The 16,880-nt window shown below is 46.7% G+C and overlaps 1 pseudogene; it reads left to right on the forward strand.

The window, feature by feature from the left end:
* The first annotated feature begins 16,374 nt into the window (after window positions 1-16,374).
* On the forward strand, window positions 16,375-16,452 carry LOC130044621 (uncharacterized; annotated as a pseudogene).
* The last annotated feature ends 428 nt before the right edge of the window (window positions 16,453-16,880 follow it).

The following is a 16,880-nucleotide window of genomic DNA, read 5'->3' on the forward strand; positions in this document are numbered from 1 at the left end:
TTTATCCTTTTTTGAGCGACATTTATTAGCCCAAAACTTCCCTTTTCCACATCGCCTACAAATATCCGCTAATTCCTTCTTTGCTTCTGATTTAGCACGAGTACAATCTTGTCTAAAATGTCCAATTGCTCCACAGCCATAACACTTCACCTGATTAGCATTCCTAAAAGCAGTTGCTATCGTTTGAGCCTGATGGGCTGTTATTCCCACTTCCCTACACACTCTAACAAAATCATCCAGGGAGGTTTTTTTTTTTTTTTATGTAGGAGTACTGCTATTTATTCAGCCATTGATTAGTCTGATTGAATTGGGCATAAACTCCACCTTACTTTTTTTTTCTTTTTTATAATTTTATTTATTGAATCACCATGAGAGCAGTTACAAAGTTTTCGGGTTTAAGTCTCGGTCATACAATGAAACACCCATACCTTCACCAGTGCCCATTCTCCACCACCAAAAACCCCAGTATACCTCCACCCCACACCCTCTCCCTACCTGTGGGGCAGATGATTTCCACATTACTCTCTCTCTACTTTGATTACATTCAATATTTTGAAACTAGACCCACCATTATTATTTGGGATTTTACCCCAACACTCCGGCAGAGCCTGGCAAACTACCCGTGATGTATTCGATATGCCAAACACAGTAACAACAAAGTCTCCAATGGAGACATTACTGGGCCCGCTCGAGCAAATCGATGAACAACGGGAGGACAGTGACAGTGACCCCAACACTCAGATCTGCTGAAAAGGCAACAGTAAATAATTTGTTTTTTATTGCTGATTATGAATAACATATGATGTAGCATGACTGCAGTAGTGGCCGCGCGATTTTGAAATTTCGAAATTTTAACAATTAAATCTGGAGGGATTTCTGCCAAAACCTGCTGGGTTCCAAGATCATGGCCGTTAAGCAGCTTGATCAGGAGCCAGAGAGGCCATTCATGGGTGGCAGCTCGGGGTCTTGTTGGCACGGGGCAGAAAGAGGTGGCTCCACCTTTATCCCATTAGGCCCCACATGTTTTGTCACTGTGGGCTCAAACCTGACTGTCCAATGGCCTCTAGAGGATGACAGCCACCGAACCGCCAAGGGAGAGCAGGCAGAGAAACAGCACCCTTTTCCCCTGGGGTGGCCCGGCAACAGTAACCTACAGCAGAGTCCAGACACATTTCTGCCAAAATCTGCTGGGTTCCGAGATTTATTTCTGAGTCTCTGGGATCATGGCCATTAAGTGGCTTGATCAGGAGCCAGAGAGGCTGTTTATTGGCAGTGACTCGGGGTCTCGTTGGGGTGGGGAGGAAAGGGCCAGCTCCATCCCCATCCCGTGAGGCCCCACGTGTCTCATCACTGAGGGCCCAAACCTGATTGTCCAGTGGCCTCTGGAGGATGGTGGCTACTGGGCCGCCAGGGAGAACAGGCAGAGGAACTCCCTTTCCCATCCAGGGAGTTTTTAACCCATTTATTTAGAAATCTGAATTGCTTTTCAGTGGTCTGATGTAGCATTTTCCACTGTCAAAGTTAACATAAGCATTTCACGAAGAGCCTTATCAGCTATAGCTTTTTCAAGCGAGTTCTGGAGCCTTGCAATAAAATCAGTATAAGGATCATTGGCTTCTTAAAAATTTTTAGTAAACGGCATAGTATGTTTTGCAGAGGTCCCAAGATAGCACCATGCCTTCAGACAGGTCTTATTGATGGCTTCCAAAACATCCGCCACCAAGCAAACTTGTTCTTCCAAAGAAGCCCATTTGCCAGTGCCTAAAATTCGGTTCACAGTGGCATCAACATGTCTTTGTGTTTTCGTCCTAACAAATTTCTCAGCCTCTTCTCTCCACCATGACTTAAATTGTACATATTGAGAATTTTCTAACACTGCCTTTGCAAGAGTCTGCCAATCAAGAGAAAGCAGAGTATTAGCTTCCTCAAAATTCTTAAGAAAAGCCAGCACATAGTTAGAAGTAGCGCCATAGGTGTCTACTGCTTGTTTAAGTGAGGAAAGAAATTTAAAGGGAACAGGCTCATATTCACTCGCCTGCCCAGTTCCTTGCATATCAGAATTATGAACAACCAGAAAAGCCACAAACTGAGCAGGCTGTCAGCTCAATTTAGCCTGATATAATGGAGCTTCAGATTCTTGCATCAGAGAATGCAACTCAGGAGTAAACTGAAAATGGCGATGCGGAGGTTCCTCTCCCCTATTCTGATATAAGGGAGGAAAGGGAGCTGCCGGAGGGTCAGGGTCAGTGAGCCCCTGTAGGGCGGGCATCATCACTCTTTTGGAAAGGCAGTGCTCAGGGTACTGCATCTATCTAAGCAATTGATCCAATTTTTTATTAACTGTCCTCAATTCTTGGCGAGTTACCACCTCTCTCGAAACAGAGTTGTACGTGTCTAAGCCAGGCCTGAGCAGGTAAATAATTAATCTGGACAGGTAAATTATTAATTACGGGGAGTTTGCATGGTAGAGTGTGGCAAACTCCCCGTGGCGTACTCAATATGCCAAAAACCAGTAACAATGATGGGTCTCATTCTCCTGACCCTGAAAGAGCCTTGAATATGGCACTTTCTAAAATCTCAAGGGCTAGGACGAAGGAGACATTACTGGTGCCTGCTCGAGGAAATCGATGAACAACAGGATGATCGTGATTGTGATGATTAATAATATTTTATTATTATTTATTATTATAAATAATAAAATAATATAAATATTATTTATTATTATTATATATAACGGCAGAGCCTGGCAAGCTACCTGTGGCATACTCAATATGCCAAAAACAGTAACAATGATGGTCCTCATTCCCCTGATCCCGAAAGAGTCCCCAATATGCCAACAGGCTACACTAGCACGTGACAGGGATGAATGGTGCCCGCTCGACCAAATCGATGAACAACGGGGTAATAGTGATAGTGACAGTGATTAATTTATTATTCATTTACTTGACAGGTAAATTATTAATCTGATATGAATCAACAGGTAATAGAGATGTTCCCAGATACAGGCGGAATCAAACCCTCTTCCTCACTCTGCTCCTCTAACACAGGAGTTTCCCTGTAAGTTGCTTCAGAAACTGATAGATCCGTGGAGAGAGCCATATGAGGAGGCGGAAGAAAAGCCTCCTCAGACTCAGAGTCAGATTGCAAAGGAGTCAGGGCGGCACCAATACAATTATACGTGTCCCATTTATCTGCAGTGATCAAGTCCCCATTTTTTATGCACATGACGCAATTTTTTTCCTACTCTTTTCCACAGTTATAAATCGAACTGATTTCCATTTCTCAGCTCAAGTCAGTAACAATACTTATGTACCCTCTCAAGGAGGAATCACACTATATGTTCCTTCAAAGGGAGACCAGCTGCTTTTTAAAATCATAAAAGGAAGTCTATATCTCTATAAAAAAATAACTAGAGCTGGTACTAGAGAGATAGCACAGCGAGGAGGACTCCTGCCCTGCACTGACCAACCCGGGATCGATCCCCATCACCACACAAGGTCCCCAAAGTCCCAGCAGGAGTGATCCCTGAGCACACAGCCAGGAAAAAGCCCTGAGCACCATAAGGCGTCTTTCCCCTGCTCCATATAAAAGAACCAGAAACTAAGAAAATAAACTAAAATGCTACTGACAAATCCTAGTGAGCTTTTTCTGCAGTCAGGCAATGGTCTGCAGATTGGGGGTTGTAGACCACCGGTGCAGATGCTGGAAGATTGTTTCTTTTCAGTATGCAGAAAAGCTTTGGACTTTGCATGTTCATCCTGTAACTTCTTTGTCTTTGCACATTCTTCCTGTTCTCCCATAACTTCTTTGTTGATGACTTCACTGTACTGAGCCCTTTAGACTAGAGGTATGAACAATAGGATGGTAATAAAAGGATATTTCAGGATGCTCTACCTTTGTCACAGTGTCTGAGAGCGAACAGTTTAAGTATTCTGTGCATTCTTTTTAAAATCATAAAAGGAAGCCTATATCTCTATAAAAATAACTAGAGCTGATGCTAGAGAGATAGTACAGTGAGGAGGACTCCTGCCCTGCACTGACCAACCCGGGATCGATCCCCATCACCACACAAGGTCCCCAAAGTCCCAGCAGGAGTGATCCCTGAGCACACAGCCAGGAAAAAGCCCTGAGCACCATAAGGCATCTTTCCCCTGCCCCATATAAAAGAACCAGAAACTAAGAAATAAACTAAAATGCTACTGACAAATCCTAGTGAGCTTTTTCTGCAGTCAGGCAATGGTCTGCAGATTGGGGGTTGTAGACCACCAGTGCGGATGCTGGAAGAGGAGCAGGAAGTGGGGGTGGCAGAGAAGGGGCAGCACGTGGCCAAGGTCAAGCTGGGGGCAGAGAGTTACCTGGAGAGCAGGTGGAGTGCAATGTGGGGACACTATGCTGAAGGTGGTGTACACAGCAAGGGAGTCAGGAAGGACAGAGTCCCAGTGGGGGAGGAGGCAACAGTGGTTGGTGGTCAGGTGTAGACAGTGAGGGTTTGAGTGTTGGTGGCCCAGGTGTAGACAGTGAGTGTCTGAGTGCTGGTGGCTCGAGTGTAGACAGTGAGGGTTTGAGTGTTGGTAACCCAGGTGTAGACAGTAAGGGTTTGAGTATTGGTGGCCCAGGTATAGACAGTGAGGGTCTGAGTGTTGGTGGCCCGGGTGTAGACAGTGAGGGTTTGACTGTTGGTGACCCAGGTGTAGACAGTGAGGGTTTGAATGCTGGTGTTTGGGACAGGATCTGAGCCTGCATAGCTCACCTCTAAGTGCTTTGTCTGGATAAACTCTGGGGACCCATAGGGGGGTCAGGATCAGACCCAGACCCCCAACCTGGGTCTGAGCCTGACCCCCCTATGTGCTTCCTGACAGTGCTTCCTGTCACTGTCCACACCTTCCTCAGTCTCCAAGATTGCCCCCAAGTGACCAGGGCTCTACCTTCTTCAGCACCCCCAATTACCCTTTCTCATTGCCCACCCAGCTCCTCAACACCCCCCACCATCCCCCTGCCCACCTTCTTGCTGTACTGTTTCCCCCAGAGAACCTGGGCATGGAGGGAGGCAGAGACGGACAGTGAATAAGGCTCTTTCCTTGCCCGCAGTGAACCCGGCCCCCCAAGGGTCCTACAAGCTAAGCCACGAGTGATTCTGAGTGCAAAGCCAGGAGGAAACCCTCAGCCCTGCTGGGTGTTCCAACACCCTCTCCCTGAGAAAGTATTTGAGTTTGGAGGAACTGACCCCCCTAACCTCCCTCCCCAGCCCAGCCCGGCCCACACTCACAGAATACCGGGTGGCCTCACTCCTGTTCCCACTCTGGGCAGTGGTCACTCGCCCGTGTAGTTGGCCTCGTGCTCTGGCCACAGCCCGCAAACCAGCAGCAAAGTATCCCGTAGCTTTGGGCTCCGCCTGGCAGTCACGAACTCCGCACAGCCCGGTTCTGAGAGCTGGGCCCAGATAGCAGGTGGAGGACCGCCAGGACGCTGGATTCCCCCGATGGCGCCCGCCGAGTCCACACTACCTGCGTCACTTCCGGGGTGCTGGACCCCCCGAGATTACAGCTCACAGGGCAGCATCACCGACTGGCCCAAGTGGCCGTGCACCTCTGTGGGTGCCCATACGGCCATCTCGGTCACCTCATAGACTAGGGGGGAGTGACATATGGAGGGCTCAGATCAACAAGACCCTTTTCAGGACAGGAAGGAGCCCCCTGAGGCTGCTCACCTGGGTGTGAACCTTACTCCAGGGGTCTAGGGCAGATGGTGGTGGGGTGGTTGTTGGGACGAGGGACCATGTCTGTCCACTGCGGAGGCATGTACCTCTCTGATATTAGATGTTTCACACTACCACATTTCCTCACTGACACTATCATCACTATCTTCTTCTTATTATTTAATTATTTTCCCATTTTCATTGGCACCAGGCCTTACAGGTGACCGTCCTTTGCCTGCAAGCATCTTCCTGGCCCCACACCCACCCCCAGAGAGTGCTTCTCTTTCCGTATCCCTAGTGCCTCTCACAGCCACACCCTCCCCATGGACCAGCTCTTCACACCCAGATCACCAGTCTGGGTGCTTTGACTATCTGCCTTTTCTTTATCATATTTCATTATACCCTACATATAAGAGGGGTTTTAAAAAATTTATCGTGGAGATGGTAATAAAGTCAACTCCTTAAAATCCTACAAAATTATAAATCAATGGATAAATAATTTTCCCAAAATATGATATAACTTTCTCTTTTTACAGATATATATTTATTTTTTCCTTTTTGTTTATTTCTGGCACCCAGCAGTTGCTCAGGGTTTACTACTGGCTTTGTGCTCAGTGATGATTCCTGGCAGGGCTGGGGGGGCTCTGTGGTTCTGGGGAACAGAATCAGGTCTGTCATGAATGCAAGCGCACTACCCACTGTACTAGCACTCTAGCCCCTACAGGTATAAATTTTAAAAATTAAGGGTACGGGGCTGGAGGTACAGCAGGTAAGATGCTGGCCTTTCATGTCGCCAACTGCAGTTTGATCCTGGGCATCTCATATGGTCCTCTGAGCCCTTCCAGAAGGGATCCCTGAGCCCAAAACTATAGGATGTCCTGAGCACCACTTGGGTGTATCCAAAAACAAAAGGAAAACCAAAACCAAAATTCAAAAAAACAATTAAAAAGTTAATAGTATGAATAATTTTATGCTGTCCTCCCATTGTTCATCGATTTTGCTCGAGCGGGCCCAGTAACGTCTCCATTTTGAGACTTGTTGTTACTATGTTTGGCATATTGAATACGTCATGGGTAGCTTGCCAGGCTTTGCTGTGCGGATGAGATACTCTTCATAGCTTGCCGGGCTCTCCAAAAGGGGTGGAGGAATCGAACCCGGCTTGGCTGGGCTGGCTACGTGCAAGGCAAATGCCCTACTGCTGTGCTATCGCTCAAGAATTTTATGCTAATACATTTAAATATACAATTTAGTAAGAATGAGGTGTGGAGAAATAGGAAAAATTTAAAGAAAAATATCAATAGGCCTATAATATTTAAAAGTGCACTTTGTCCTGAAAAAGGGAATACTGTATTAGGAAATATATGTAATTCTTAAGTGTCTGCATTAATAAGTAATCTGTATGAATGTAAAAATAATGATACAGCAAGAGCTGAGGAGTGGAGGACCAGGTCACTTTAAATCTCTGCCCTTGGAACAGGTAGTCAATCAGATTGTAGAATGGGTTGGTTGGGGGTGGGATTTGGCAGCAAGTAAAAGGAGGCCCCAAGTCCCTCCACTCTCCTTCCCCACACCTCTCCCCTTCTTCTCCCCTCCTCTCTCCCTCCCCTCTCTCCTCTTCTTCCTCTTCCTCTTCTTCTTCCTCTCCCTTTCCCTCACCCTCACCCTCTCCTTCTCCTTCTCTCTCTCCCTCCCTCTATATACTCTGGACTCTATCCTCTTTTTCAGGACCTCCAGGATCAGGTAGGGTGGCATGCCAGGACACAGGAGCCCTGTACAAGTACAGGCAGGCCACTCAGGATCAGACAGGGGCAGAATACAGGCAGGGCTCAGTAGATGCCCAGGAAAGCTCAGGTTCAGGCAGAGCTGGAATGTGCAAGTGGTGATAAGGTGCTGAGTGCAGGAGTTTTACCGACATGCATATGACCATGGCTGGAGACTGAGCTAATCACTCACGGGACCGAGCAGCATGGGGCAGTGTTGGATTACAGTTCCAAGCATTTTAGGTTTAACGTTGGGTTATCCTTTCTCCTGCCACAGGAAGCTTAGGTAAATTGAATTACACCCACTATAGTGCTCCTGGGGGCACACCCAATTCATCTGTGCACTCCTCTAGAGGTTGCAGGTGGCACGACAGGGTCACAGTGCTTCCCAGGGAGCCATGCACCTCAGTGGGCACCAGCACGATCACCTTCCCAGCCCCCGATGGTAAAACGGGGGAGGGGCGAGGGCCAGGCTGAAGCGCTGCAGATCCCAGGACCCAGGTCTGGATGGGGAGGAGCACACCCAGCCTAGATCCCTGGAGCCACATATGGTTCCCTGACTACAGTGGTCTGGGGACCACTGGGTTTCACCCAAACACACACACATTTTTAAAAAAATTTTATTAGTGAAACACCATGAGGTACAGTTGTAGACTTACAAATTTTTGTGCTTGGGTTTCACTTATACAATGTTCGAGTACCCATCCCTCCACCAGTGTCCATTCTCCACCACCAATGATCCCAGTATCCCTCCCACCCCACCCAATCCTCCCCATCCCACCTCTGTGACAAAAAAAAATGCCCTTTTGTTCTCTCTCTCCTTTTGAGTGTTATGGTTTGCAATAGAGGTATTGAGTGGAAACCATGTTTGGTCTATAGTCTACTTTCAGCATGCATCTCCCATCCTGGGTGGATCCTCCCAACACCCTTTACTTGGTGTTCCCTTCCCTATCTGAGCTGCCTTTTCCCCCAGCATGTGTGACTGGACTCCAAGTCATGCAGCAAACTTCCGGGTACTTATCTCAACTATTCTTGGGTGTTAGTCTCCTATTCTGTTACTTTATATTCCACATATGAATGCAATCTTTCTATGTCTGTCCCTCTCTTTCTGACTCATTTCACTTAGCATGGTGCTTTCCATGTAGAGCTACTTGTGTGTAAATTTCATGACTTCATCTTTTCTAACAGCTGCATAGTATTTCATTGTGTACATGTACCAAGGTTTCTTTAACCAGTCATCTGTTTTCAGGCACTCGGGTGGGTTTTTTCCAGATTCTGGCTATACACACACACACACACACACACACACACACACACTAAAAAAAAAAACCTTTATTCAACCAATCCTAGGAGTATATGCTTTCAAATTACTGAAGAAAATTTGGACAATGTCTGAGTCAGACATCAGACAATGAGGAACTGAGAAGGGACTTCCACCTTGGGAATATAATGCTTGTTCTGACACTTTTGTTGTTGTTGTTGTTGGTGGTGGTGGTGGTGGTGGTTTTCCAATTGTGCTTAGGGCTTACTCCTGGCTCTGTGCTCAGGAATCAACCCAGGTAGTGTTTAGGGGACTAAATGGGGCACTGGGATCAAACTCAGGCAGGGCCTGTGCAAGGCAAGTGCCCAACGCACTGTACCATCACTGTGGCCCCTGTTCTGGGCACTTTGGAAGCACCCGCCTAAAACACACCTCCTCTTTTGAGAACAACAAAGAACCCCTTCATCATCACTGCACCTCATTTTTGCTATTTGACTTCTGCAACTGGGGAATGTGTCTCTCACATATCACCCATGGATTCGTGGGGACACAGACACCAACATGGCAGTGATTGCTCACTTCCTCACTTTCCTCCTATGCTGTTCAGGGGTCACAGAGGGGCCTCACCCAGTGTGGGGGTTTGGGGTGGCTGGGAGACAGTATCAATTGGTTTCATTTTTTTTAAAGTTAGTTCTACTTCTAGTAAAACAGAGATGTTTCTCAAAACCTAAAATTAGGGTGATCCAGTAATGACACTTCTATCATCTAGATAAAGAACACAAAAGTCTCTGCCTGATGGACCCAGAAACACCCCATGTGGTAACTTCTTTGGAAAGACTCTGAACCCCCTTTAAATTCTGCAAAAAATATTCTTAGTGACTTTGACTCACAACCCTATCTTGGGCTTTAGAGCACCTGGTGCCCAGCACCAGCTCAGACACCCTGGAACCCAGAATGGACCTTTATCCCCAGTAATGGGCCCTGAGAATATGGTCTGATGGCCTCTCACTCAGGGACAGTCATCCCCCCCCACTCTCCAGCATTTCTGGGGACACTGAGGTGCCTTTCCAGGGGGTCAATGCCTGAACCTGCTTCTAGCTGAGGCTCACTCAGGAGCGGTCGCCTTGGTCCCTGGTACATTGGGAAGAGGGGGCAGTGAAGGGTCATTGCTGGGTGAATGCTAGCGAGTGGGCACCCTCAGAGCCAGATGTTTGGGGAAAGAGTGGAATGGGGTGCTCTGGCCCTTCTATGGAGCGACTGAGCCTGTGGGACTGGAATTGCCGATTCCCTGATGGCTGCAGGGGCCCCGCGGGGCCATTGATCCTGCCTGTGAGTGTGCAGGCGTGGGGGGAGCACTGTGCAGGGCTGGGAGCCTGAGGGAACCTGGGGACCAAGCAAAGGAGAAGGGGTCACTTACCTGCTCTGGTGGATGCCCAGGGCGCAGAGGCAGCAGCAGAGTCAGGCCTGGCAGGGTGGGAGGCCGGGCCATGCCAGGGGTCCTAGAAGACTGAGCAGTGTGGCCGGGGGTCTCTCCGGCCTTGGAGGCTAATTTCCTGCTGATTGATTCCTTCTGTGCTGGAACCCAAGGCAGTAGCTACTGTGCTGGAACCCAAGGCAGTAGCTACTGCTTCAGGAGCCTGTTTCCATTTCTACTCCACAAGTTGCTGGAAGGCCTTTAAGATCGGCTTTAAAATTCTTGCATTTGCTCTGTGCCTGTGCAACCCCATCCCGGGACCTGCCCACCAGGCTGGGAGAAAATTCATCTGAGTCCCAGAGTCACTCGGGTTAATTATGGTGCAACTGCGCTGGGACTGAACCAAGAAAGACAACAGATCCACAGTCTGGTTTTGTTTTGCTACACTAATGGTGCTCAGGGATCACTGATGGCAAGATCCAGGAACCACATGGGGTGCCTGGGATCTTACCTTTGTTGGGCCCCTGTAGGTAAAACAAAACAAAACAAAACAACAAAAAAGAATCCAAGCAGCAAAAAGGCTCCACACACCCTCAAACCCCCAAGCTGCAGCCTCCCTTGCTCCAGCCCAAACTGACCTCTAGTTCCACTTCCTGAAAACTCAGGATATTGTTGCTGGTCAGTTCAGGGAATGAGACTGAGGGACATTCTTAAGGGACCCAAGTTTGGGTACAGCAGGAATAACCTGGTACTCAGGACTTCCCCAGGGCAACTACAGAGGAGGGTCTCAGAGGCTTCCTTCTGAACCCACAGAATGTCGGCAAGTCTGTCTTTGTGTTATTGTTTCTGGGCTATGCCAAGCAATGCACAAAGCTGACTCCAGGCTGCACTCCAGGATCACTCCTGGTGGGCTCGCAAGACCTATAGAGTACCAGGGATCAAACCTGGGTATACCACATGCAAGGCAAGTAGGTGCCTGTACATTGTGCTGTCTCTCCTACCTCAACACCATAAAGTCTGAAAGGGCTAATAGTCAAGGAGCAGCAGAACAGGAGACAGATAGAGAAAAAGACAGATCTATAGATACACACAAAGATAAAGAGAGAAAGCAGGAACTATAGTCCTAAGACAAGAACAACAAGTAACCTGGCATTTCTCAGGGCTTACTCCTGGCACTGCACTCAGAGGTCATTCCTGCCAGTGCTCAGGAACCATATGGGATGCCGGTTCAAAAATGGGTTGGCTACATGTTAAGCAGGTACTTTATTTTTGTCTTTTTGGGTCAGACCCAGTGGTACTCAGGGGTTACTCCTGGTTCTGACTCAGGAATTACTCCTGGAAGTGTTTAGGGATGTTGGGGATCAAACCCTGGTCGCCTGTGTGCAAGGCAAATGCCCTACCCAATGTACTATTGCCCTGGCCCCAAGTGTCCTACCCTTGGACTACTGCTCCAACCTCCCAAAGTCTATAAAAATAGCTGGTCTGCTTGAACTCTGGGTTTAACGGTACTGGGAGTGGAGATCCTCCGCCCATTTTCCTCTGTCTCTGGTGACCCAGGGGTCACACCCATGAGCCACCTCCTGCCAGCACCAGATGATCTTGTCATTGGCCACCATTCAGATCACATGGCTTTTCTCGCAAAAGGGAGCACATGATGCTTGCCATAACCATGCCACTGGACCCCACGCCAGGCTGTTTCACTTCGGGCGCCCCAGTGGGGGGCGGGTGAGAGCCCTTCACCCCCCAAGGGACCCAGTACTGGCAGCAAAAAGCCTCCACAACCCAACCACCACCACGCTCAAGGCTGCTCCCCACACACTCTGGCCAAGCCTCAGGCATGAGTGAATGTATTCCTGGATCCCGTGGCTACATTTGTGGTCGCACGACACATCTTAAGACACTCCCTACCCATTCTCCAAGAGTACCACACCACATTTGATAGGGTTCAAATAGTAGGCAACCAATCATAGAAGGAAATATATATATGCATATATACGTATTTTCTTATATACGAGAGCTCACATCACTCAACTTTTTAACAACATGTTAGTGATATCCTCAAGAATGTCTTAATGGCCCACGCCAAAATAGAACAATCTTCACAGTTTCCTCTATGGATATTTTTTGTAGCATTTTCAGTGGTTTTCCTTAACAGACAATACAAAATATATTAATTTGTTTGTGCTTTGGGACAGGGATTGGAGCTTGATGGAAACATCCCAAATATAGTGGTGGGAAGGTGTAATGATGATGGAATTGGTGTTTGAATATTAAACACAACCAAATATTGTGAACTACATTATAAAGTAAAAAAAATTGAAAAAATAGATGGTCTATAGCTCAAAGGGCAGAGTGAAACTTTCATAGGCAAGAAGTCTCAGCACCAAATCATTCCTTGAACACCATTGGGTGTGGCCCCAAAGGGAGTGAATAAGTAAAATAAAATAAAATAAAATAAAAAAAAATCCCCTCCCCTCTGACATAGCCACTGTTGCAAAGGCTTCACCTCACACTCATGCTGCTCATGGTGCTCCCTGGGGTTGCGGTGGTGCTCACAGCGCTCATCTGCTGCTGGACACTTCAGTGCTCCCAGTCTTTACTTGTGGGTATCACCAGGGTGCCCATTCTTTAGCTGTGGTGCTTGCATGAGGGGGTCCCTGCCAGATCACTCTCTGGCCCGTGGAGGTGGCCCTAATAGGTGCAGGGAGGGACCGACCAAATGAACACAAGACATAAGAGACATAATGCAGAGAAAACAGGACAGAGCAGACAGGACAGCAGACAGGATAGGACAAGACAGGACTTTATTCAGGGCAGCAGGGGTATTATATACTTTGCAATGCAGGAAACTATGCTTACATCACAGAAGGCAATTACATCACAGTTAGGAGAGTTACAAAGACTACATGTTTCATATGCTTGGTTAGTCAGTGTCAGTTACTTCTTATTCTTGGGCTAGTTGTGACAAATGTTTTCTTTTAGATAACCATACATAGCTCAGAATATGCATAGTCTGCAGTCAGAGCAGACGCAGTTCCAGATTTGCGCAAGTCAGGACCCGCTTGTTCAGGGTCATGTAGGCCAAGATAACCATACATAGCACAGGCACGTAGACCCTGGGTCAGTTAAAGGGCCAGCTTCCCACATCTCCCCCTTCCTTTATTATAAAAGACGCCAGCTAGGGGGAGCATTGACTGGACCCCTCCAGGATATCAAAAAGACCTCTGTTTTGCAGAGGGGAGGAGAGTAAACAGAGCCTGTTTCCCCTGCTCACCCTACTAGCGGAGGGGAGCTGCAGAAAAAGGCCAGGCTAGGCAGAGAAAACCTCCATGCAGGTCCAGTGTACTCCACAGGGAGTCGGAAGCAGCCACAAGGCCTCCCTTACAGTGCTTTGCCAGACACCTAGTGGCTGAACAAAAATGGAATAGGGTAAAGTCCGACTCCTTCGTACCCAGAGTGTCAGATCAGAGAGGGGCGGGGGAACTGGCCGTAAACAACTCAAGGTTGGGTCCAACCAACCACGACCCGTGAACCATCCTCTGCAGCAGCAGATTTTGCGGCCACATAGTCCAGGGAAGCATCTTCCATTGCCAGGCGGTGGTAATGCACTTGTATGGGCTTGGCAGATAGAAAAGCTATGTGTTGTCTAACAAAAGCGATAATCCGGTTAAAAATGCAGGGGCCCACAATAACAATCAATAAAAGGGCAGTCAGGGAACCCACGAGTGGCGACAAGTAAGGGAGTAAAGAGTGCAGGGCCCACCCAGAGCTAGAAGACTCACGTTCCCCTCTTCTTTGCTCCAAACCTTCCTTTAGTTCTCACATGGAGTTTTTAATCACTCCACTGTGGTTCACATAAAGGCAACACTCCTCCCCCAAGGCAGCACACAATCCCCCCTCTTTCATAAAGAGCAAGTCCAGTCCTTGACAGGGTTGAAGAGCAACCTCCAAAAGAGAGGTCAGTGAATCCTTAAGGTGAGAGATGGATTTTTCAAGGCGCTCTAAATTGGCATCCATGGCGGCACGAAGTGTAGCTAGACTGGAGTGCTGTGAGGTCAGGGTGATGATGCCCGTACCAGCGCCTGCAAGGAGAGGGTGAACAAGGCGGCGATGGTGAGGGCGGTGACAGGCTCGCGTCAGGATTGGTGGGGCAAGGTGGTGTCGCCGTGGGGACCAGTAATCATAGAGGGTAGGAGGGTGGTACAAAACACGTGGGAGCACCGAAACAGTCAAACAGAACTCTGAAGAGGAGTCGAAAACAGAGGCAGCGAGATGAGGAGTTAGGCCCATCATTGAACAGAGCCACCAGGCATCCTCAGTCGGGGTGACCAAGGAGGTGGGGGGAAAGTGCGGGAGTGGCCCAGGTGCACCGGCTAACATAGCCCGAAGGAACAGAGCCGATGCAATGTCCGGAAGTGCTGTCCTTATCTTAATCTCACTTAACATGACAAAACTGTACTCTGTAGTGCTTCCATAGATATTCGAAAAGCCTTAAAATTACTCACAATTAAAGCTCTTACAAGGTATATTCACTAGACAAAAGATCACTTTACATTAGAAATTAACCAGAAGACATCTTAAAATTCTGATTTCCAGGAAAACACAAACACAAAAAGATTAAAGCACTCATAGATTATTATGAAACATTAAGTATTTCACACTTGTGTGCAAAGCTTTCTGAAGAACAGGGCCAGGTTGATACCTGGTGACAAGGCTTTGCATGAAATAAAGTTATCAAAATAGTAGCATGTACTTTCAAACACTGGACAGGCTGATTAACAATATAGTTAGTAAAATTTACACATTTTCCATGAAATTCTCCATTCTCAGAAACCATTACAGAAGGCTGACATCTGAGATTAACCCACTTTATAACTTAGTAGTTCTAGAAATTTTAGTTACCAAGAGTCTCAGAGATCAGATAGAGCACTGGTAGGACAAGTTTTGCAACCAATCTTATAACTCTAGAAACTCATGTTTAAACTAAACCATTACTTTTTGAACCTGTTTTCATGTGTCATAGTTATTTTAACTCACAAGATTTTCTAGGTCAAATATTCTAATCCAATGCAGATACAAATATATACATTAACATGACAATATAAGACCTATGAACAATCAATTTTTATAAAACATGATAAAACCTTCTTTAGTTTAATTTCAATAGTTCTTATACCTTAGTTATTTAAAATCATGAGCTCTCTACACCAGATACTTTTAACAATTCCACAAGAATACAAACATGCTTTCAGACACAGATAAAAAAAAACCTTTTGGGTGTTTACCAAACTTTGATATTATCATAGGAAATAACACTTGGACTGTCAATGTTTGTGTAACCATAAAAAAACTTTGTGTATTTTGATGTCTTCTATACTTCTGTTGTTTGTAAAACAGCTAAATTCCTCATTACAATTGGCTGAGGCTTGTAAGACAAAGCCTACTCTGAACTTTATTTCACTTTAGTTTCAGGCTCTAGTTCCATAGCTCTTCTAAATAGCACAGATTCTTAAGTTCAAAAGGATTTCAACTGTTAATAATCATATAATCATTAATGTTCTTCTAATAAGAAATTTAGATTGATAATTCTGCTTTCTCTGTAGGCTCGACCTTCTGATAAGAAATCTTCGTTTAACCCTTGTCTGACAGGTTCCAAAAACAATTGCATTTCTTAAATCACTGGGTTGCATATCATTGACTTCTCTAGAATTTCTACTTCTGATATCAGCCTGGTTTCAACACTCGAGTGTTCACATAGACAGGCAGACAGACAATGAACTGACTAAAAACACCACACGTACATGTGCACACATCTGCAGCTGATCGATTGATCTGACCCTTCAAAAAATGGCAGGGAGAAAAACTGATGGACTGAGAAAGGGACAATCCCCAGGAAGAAGAAACTTTTTCAGCCGATTGGGAACACTGCTCCCCATATCCCAGCCTGACCAGCCAGTCTCCTGCTTGTTAAAAATGGGTCAGGAAAGCGCTTTTGTTGATGTAAGCCGGCAAAATAAACTATGACAAAGATAAAGGTAAAGGTAAAGGTAAAGGCCCTCCCGTTGATCGTCGATTTGCTCGAGCGGGCCCAGTAACGTCTCCATTGGAGACTTTGTTGTTACTGTGTTTGCCATATGGAATACTCTCGGTAGCTTGCCGGGCTCTCTGAGAGGGGCGGAGGAATCGAACTCAGGTCAGCCATGTTGGCTGCTTGTAAGGCGAACGCCCTACCGCTGTGCTATCGCTCGCTTCTCGGCCTTTTGGCTAAGATCAAGTGTAGTATGACAAAGATGTTACCATATTTTGGCCAAGGCTAATTCTAAGGCAGGGAGATTCCTATCAGACATGGGGATAGGCCGCTTTAGTGACACACTTCTTTGTTTCTGATGTCAAACAGTTAATCATAAGATTTTGCATTTTCCTGCCCCCTCTACTTTTGATACTCCTATTTTTTTTTTTTTTGTTACCTGTAAAGATCTGACTTCAAAATAAGCTGGTAATGCAAACTGCCATTCACTGGCTATCTTTCCCCACTATACTCAGGCCACATGGTGTTACAGAGGTCAACAAGATACTCTATCTAAACCACCTAGTTGAAAGCTCCTAGGATGTTTTTCTAATTGCAAGCAATAATCTATGAAAAAGGATGGTTCCTTGGCAAAACTTTTCTCCAGGTCTATCACTTTGGCCTCTCCCAAGGGAACTCTAACCCCCTGTAAATTGACCTTTACTCAGAGATTCATTGGATTT

The sequence above is a fragment of the Sorex fumeus genome, unplaced genomic scaffold (assembly GCF_029834395.1).
Source record: "Sorex fumeus unplaced genomic scaffold, SorFum_2.1 ptg000122l, whole genome shotgun sequence".
NCBI lineage: Eukaryota > Metazoa > Chordata > Mammalia > Eulipotyphla > Soricidae > Sorex > Sorex fumeus.